This window comes from Megalobrama amblycephala, linkage group LG9 (genome assembly GCF_018812025.1).
Source record: "Megalobrama amblycephala isolate DHTTF-2021 linkage group LG9, ASM1881202v1, whole genome shotgun sequence".
In the NCBI taxonomy this organism is placed as follows: Eukaryota; Metazoa; Chordata; class Actinopteri; order Cypriniformes; family Xenocyprididae; genus Megalobrama; species Megalobrama amblycephala.
Window position 1 is genome coordinate 866,858 of NC_063052.1, and position 6,915 is coordinate 873,772.

The 6,915-nt window shown below is 45.3% G+C and overlaps 1 pseudogene; it reads left to right on the plus strand.

Moving 5' to 3' along the window:
- Window positions 1-4,284: 4,284 nt before the first annotated feature.
- On the plus strand, window positions 4,285-5,682 carry LOC125274681 (annotated as a pseudogene).
- Window positions 5,683-6,915: the final 1,233 nt, after the last annotated feature.

Below are 6,915 nucleotides of genomic sequence, written 5' to 3' on the forward strand. Positions count from 1 at the left end.
TAGCTTCAGTTTAGAGTCTGGACAAAATAACAAACAAAACAATGCAACTAATCCAGAAATCTCTCTAAATTACCTGGAGAAATCTAGAAAAATAAATGACATATATCTTCCCTCTCTCCCTGTTTAACCATTTAAAAAAAAAAAAAAAAAAAATCAGAATTACAAACAATTATTACAATCATTCCCCAAAACAAGAAAGAATGATCCAATCGCCTCCAACATCAACTGACTGAATACAGCTGGTCAGTCAGAGCACCTCTTATGATGGAGGAAGAAAAAGAGAGAACAGAGAACAAAAAATACATCTGAATACAACACAAAATATACAGATGTAAATGTACAACACAACGCTATAAAAAATGTACGCCCTCAGACATAACAATAGTGGGTAACACTTTAGAATACTGATCCTTCATTAATGAATAACCAGGGACGTGCACAGGGGGGTTGCTCAGGTTGCCCGGGCAACTGCCCATATGCCCTTCTCGACTCACGTTGCCCTTCCGAGGTGGAAAAAAATAAATAAAAAAATCGTACAATGGATGCAGAATTTCACGTAGGCCTAGATAAAAAAAAATAAAAAAATCGCACAGCCTCATTCACTTCCATATTCGGGCACCCATCCGAAAGTAAAAGTCAGTAGGGGAAGGGCAAACTCTGTTTACGTGGCTGCAGCGCTGCACGCGACCGGCACCTGAGCTGAGCCTGCATGAGCCTGCACTAGAAGGAGATTGTCGGGGTTGTCGGGTGAGACGACTTAACGTTGTCGGAAAGGTGAGTAAGGTTATAATCGTTAACGAAAACGAACGAAAAACCGAAAACTAGGTGGGAAAACACATCGTCGTTAACTGAAATAAAAATATAAACGAGGCATTACAAAAAAACGATAACTAACCAAAACTGTAATGTGTGTTTGGCAAAACTAACTAAAATAAAATAAAATGATAGATTATGTCCTTAGTTTTCGTCTTTGTCAATGTCTTTCATAGAGCAAACGTTCAGCTGCATTTCATTTCCCTGCGTCTCTCACTCACGCGTCTCTCTCACATACTCGCGCGCGCACAGCCCCTCCCCTCCGTGCACACGCCCCTCCTTGAGAACGAGTGTTGGAAGCAAGTTCGCGAAAGGTTGGTATCTCGTGAAAACCTTTACACAATCACACATTAAAAAGTGGTATAAAAATATTTTTAATTCTGAATATAACTTTGTCAGTGTGTTAATGTCGACCCGAGAAGCGATTGCTACTTTAGAAAGTTAACTAGACGCAAGTTTGAGGTAAAATGCACTTGGGTTGTCGATGTCAAAACACTATTTAAGCTGTGATTCAAGTAAGGAATAATTGACGACGGGCCATTGAATTATTAGAAAAATAATGCACACCTGAGGTGGTGATTCGTCACGACTCGAAACGGAGTCAATTATTCCGCTTATACCACGGTTACCACACCTCAAGACATCGATCCAATGATATACTTATAGGGATTCGTTCGGTTTTTGTAATCGCTATTGTGGGTAGGACTATTTCTTCCGCATATGATGTTTCATTAACAAAATTCGGGAGGAGCACTTTCAAATGATCCTTTCAATCATCACGTCATTCCAACCAGCTGTCAGCAATCAGTAATCAACAAGTCTACCCAATCAGCATAAGTGGAGATCATTATAAATACGCAGCCAACTCACCCATGTTCCTTGACAGTTTTTCAGCATTTGGTTACACCCAAATTGTTACAATGTCCGAGATTGATATCTTCCCGTCTGACGACGAATCCCTCGTGGCCTGCAGCCCCACCATCGGTTTCTAGCGCGAGGCTGCCTCCGTTAGCAGTGCAGGCCCAGACGCCCTATATTCCTCTCCAGTTTCCTTCATTTTCCACACTCCTCGCTCCAGGGGCCGACCCTAGCGTGAGGTTGCCTCCGCAAGCGGCCTCGGCCCCGGCTTGTTTTCCTCCTAACACTTTCTCCCATGCTCGATCTCCTTTCACACTGTTTTCCGCAACGGCGATGTCCATCCCACCAAACGCTACAGCATTGGAACCACCCCCCGTCGCCAGTAACATCAGAGCACAGATCCTCACAGGTGCGGACATAGATTTATCATCCTTGCTATCATTACTTCCTCCCTCCGTCTCAAATCGCCAAATTGACTGTGGCGATTTTTCTGTTACCCTTAAAAATCCAGTGAACAATTCTTCCCGCATTCTTTCTTTTTCTGAATTCTCCATTGCTTTCAGCCGTTATAGCGAAATCATTTGCGCAGCACTTCCCCACAGGAGACGAGAATTAAATGACTACCTCGCGATAATCGCAGAGCTCGCATTATCATACGGAGGAACACACTTTTACACTTACCATAAACCTTTTTCAGCCAAATGTGCCGTCCGCGTGGCTCAGTGGAACCAGTGCCCTTACTGGGGTGCTTTAGACACTGAGTTACACAACAGAGTGTTCTTAGGATGCCATAACATCTCCTGCGCGGTCTGCAGATCTGTCGCTCACTCCACCACAGCTTGTCCCCTAATCAACCCGTCAATTCCCCCTTGCTCAGATTCATCACAAGTAAAGTCAACCAGTTATGTCCCGCGGCCAGCAAACACCAACTTTGACTCAGCCACAGATTTCAAAAGTCATACCACTTCTTCAAACAGTCAAGTCTGCAATAATTTCAATTCAGGAAGATGCGCAAGCCAGCGCTGTCATTACATGCACATTTGTAACTTCTGTGGCGGCGCTCACGCCCGCATGATATGCCCTGTAAAAAGGTCTTTAAATAAAGATTCTAAAAATTACTTGTCGACTCCCGTGAATATTTCTCGTTTGTCTACTGAATTGTCTCACCACCCCGACACTAACTTTACAGACTATTTGCTGTCTGGTCTCGAACACGGTTTCAAACCCGGCGTTGAAAGCTTCCCATCCCAAAGCATTATTTGTAACAATCTCCAGTCTGCTCTCGCCGAGCCTGATACAGTCGACCTTCTAATTAAAAAAGAAATCGAGTCAGGTTTTATGATCGGCCCGTTTAACATTCCTCCTTTTGAATGTTATCGAATCAGCCCAATTGGAGTGGCTACCAGAAAATTTTCAGGCAAAAAACGATTAATAATCGATCTCTCGGCACCGCACAACTCCCCGTTTCCAAGCATAAACAGCCTTATCCCGCTTGAAGAATTTTCTCTTCATTACCACAACATCGATCAAGCTATAACCCTGATCAAAGACGCGGGTCGCGGCGCTTGGCTGGCCAAAGTTGACATCACTTCTGCCTTCAAAGTGATGCCCATCCACCCAGATTCTTGGCATTTATTCGGCATACGCTGGCACGGAAAATTTTGGGATGCAAAAGCAGCCCTAAGATTTTCGACATGCTTTCAGAAGCTATTTGCTGGATTCTCTCTAACAACTATGCAATTCCTTATGTCATTCACCTTTTAGATGATTTCTTAATCATCTCGCCTCCCGACTCCATCCCAGCCGCTCATCTTCTCACAGTCCAAAAGGTTTTTTCCGATCTCGGGATTCCAATCGCCCAGGATAAAACCATGGGTCCAGCCACATCCATTGAATTTCTGGGCATTAACTTGGACACAGTTCATTTCCAAGCCTCACTACCCAAGGAAAAAAAATCGACAGGATTATTCTGGTCGCATCCACCCTCCTAGACAATCCAAATTGTTCTAAACGCGAGCTACTATCTTTGTTCGGCCACTTAAACTTTGCGATGCGCATCATCCCGCAAGGCCACCCTTTCATCTCACATCTCCTCACCCTCGCGTCTTCAGTTCACGCGCTAGAGGACCAAATCTCCCTAACTAATTCATGTTGCAACGAGCTCAGTTTATGGAAAAATTTCCTTAAACAATGGAACGGTCTGTCCTTTTTCTATAACACTCTCGTTTCTCTCCCCATGGACATTCAACTGTTTACTGACGCAGCTCCCTCCGTCGGTTTCGGGGGATTCTACCAAGGCCGATGGTTCACATCTACGTGGCCCCCCCAGCTATTAGACTCACCACAGTCATTAACATCCTCAGCGCTGTTCGAATTGTATCCACTAGTCGTAGCAGCCTTCCTGTGGGGGAAAGAATGGTCCACTAACAGCATCTTAGTGCACTGTGACAACGAAGCAACCGTGCATTGCATTAACAAAGGCCGTTCTCACTCCCCCGCACTAATGCCTCTCCTAAGACGCCTCATTTGGATTTCAGCTTGTGATCAATTCATCATAACTGCAAAACATGTTCCTGGGTCAAAAAATCAAATAGCTGACGCTCTCTCCCGTTTTGCTTTCCAGAAATTCAGATTGCTGGCACCAGAGGCGGACCCATTCCCAACCCCAGTACCTCACTATTCAGAACTGGTGTTCCCATAAACCACCCATTGAAACCCCTACTGGACGCCTCTCTTAATTCCATTATCCAAGCTGTTTCCCCCAGAACCCTCCAATCCTACCTAACCGCTTGGAAATGTTTTAAGTCTTTCCACTCCACATACAACCTGCCATTTCCTGATCTCAACAGTATTAAGAACCTCCAAGCCAGCTCCATCAAGGGTTATCTAAGCGGAATTCAGTTTTTTCACAAACTCATTTTTGGTTCACCCTCATCAGAAATAGCCAATTCACAGACATCCATGTTGATTAAAAGGCATCCAAAAAACCCAACCCACCCGCCCAGACGCCAGACAACCAATAACACTAGACATACTCACCAGATGTATCACCATTCTCCGCCGAGGCTACCACTCTATCAATACTGCCCGCACACTGGATGCAATGTTCATATTGGCTTTCTTCGGGTTTCTCAGATGCTCAGAGCTCACTATCACATCCAACTTCAATCCAAAGGTCCACCCGACAATTTCAGATTTATCAGTGCTAGATGATGACACCATTTCTTATTTCATCAAACAAAGTAAGACAGATCAAACAAGGAAAGGCCATTTTATCTACATTTTCAACCTCTCATCACCAATCCAGCCATAACAATCCCTTTTAGCTTACCTCCATTTCAGGAGCTCACAGGCCAAATTCCCATCTGACCCACTCTTCACAGACGACTCCAACCACCCCATCACACGTTTTTGGTTCCAGAAACACCTCAAGTCCATATTGATTCAATCTGGCATCCCAGCAGACAACTATTCTAGCCATTCGTTTCGCATAGGTGCAGCAACCACAGCTGCTCAAAAAGGCCTCTCCCAACACCAGATTCAAGCACTAGGTCGCTGGTCGTCAGAAGCCTACAAGAGCTACATCCGTTCCAATCGCTTCCACATCAAAGAAGCTCAACAAACCCTCATCAGCTAAAGCCCAAACCTACAGGCTCAACGCATCCTCTCCCATTAACATCACCAATCGACTAAACAACGGAAGCAATTCTACCTCTTCTGCCGCATCAGCATCTCCCCAGTAGCCCACCTTATTCTTTCACTGCAGCAGTGCTATTCTCCTCTGCTCCCTCAGGAGCTCAGTTCTCCGTCCAAACTCACCCTAAGGACAGTTGAAAGCAAGTCGAAAAGCAAGTTTGCTCCACTGCCGCAGCAGTGTCATCTATTCCGCTCTCGCAGGAGCTCGGCTCACCGTCCAACTTACTCATTGGTTAGTTGAAAGCAAGTTGAAAAGTCTGATCCACTGCTGCAGCAGCCATCTACTCCACTCCGCAGGAGTTCCTTTTAACAGTTCAAACTTGCTCCAGTGCCGCAGCAGTGTCATCTACTTCGCTCCCGCAGGAGCTCCGTCACGCCATGCAAACTTGCTCCACTGCCGCAGCAGTGTCATCTACTTCGCTCCCGCAGGAGCTCCGTCACGCCATGCAAACTTGCTCCACTGCCGCAGCAGTGTCATCTACTCCGCTCCCGCAGGAGCTCCGTCACGCCATGCAAACTTGCTCCACTGCCACAGCAGTGTCATCTACTCCGCTCCCGCAGGAGCTCCGTCACGCCATGCAAACTTGCTCCACTGCCGCAGCAGTGTTATCTACTTCGCTCCCGCAGGAGCTCCGCTACACCGCACATTGTCACAGCAGGATCATCTCTTCCGATCTCATAGGAGTCCAAATCTCTGTACAACCAATTCACTGGATGATTGGAAAGCAATTTGAAGCAAATTCAGTTCCTCCGCCACAGCAGTTTCATCGCCACCTCCCCATCAGGAGCTCATTCTTCATCCAACTAGCTTATTGAATGGCAGCATCACCTACCCTGCTCCTGCAGGAGCTCTGTTCCATCCAAGTCTTGATCCACAGCCACCGCTCCGGCAGGAGCTCGCCTATAGGCGACCAGTTTCGCGTTCTGCAAATTTTGGGGGTTATCAACATCATTTTCTGGTTGCTGTCCCGAGTTAGTCGCAATTTTGGGGGGAGTACTCTGGGTTCGGGCCAAATACCGAGTTCGGAGCCCTCTCCTCGGACAGCACGCCAAATATGCATACTAATTATTTATCTGATTTATTTGAAAGTGTGAACTCGTGAACTCATGTTATTCTCAGTCCTTCATATAGCCCGTGAGTTTTTTTTTTTTTTGTGGGGTGGGGGGGGGTGCCCTTTTTTTAGGTCAGAGCAACTGCCCCTCAAAATTCCTGTGCACGTCCCTGTGAATAACTACACAGGAACAAATGAATAATGCATTATTAACACTCTAGTAACTACTATTAACTTACAAGTAACTCTGAATGAATTAGTAAGTAATAGTGCTCAGTTGAAGGTGGTAGTTCACTATTAGCTAATCAGTAACTACTGTTTTTTCATTCCTCCCAGAGAACTACTAAGAACTACTATATACAGGTTCATAATTAATGTGAATAATGAATAATGTATAATTAATTCTAAAGTAAAGGTCATGGTAACCCACTAGTAATGACTGACGTATTACCAAATACTTAAGAAGGAATTACTAATTATTTGGATCAGTATTCTA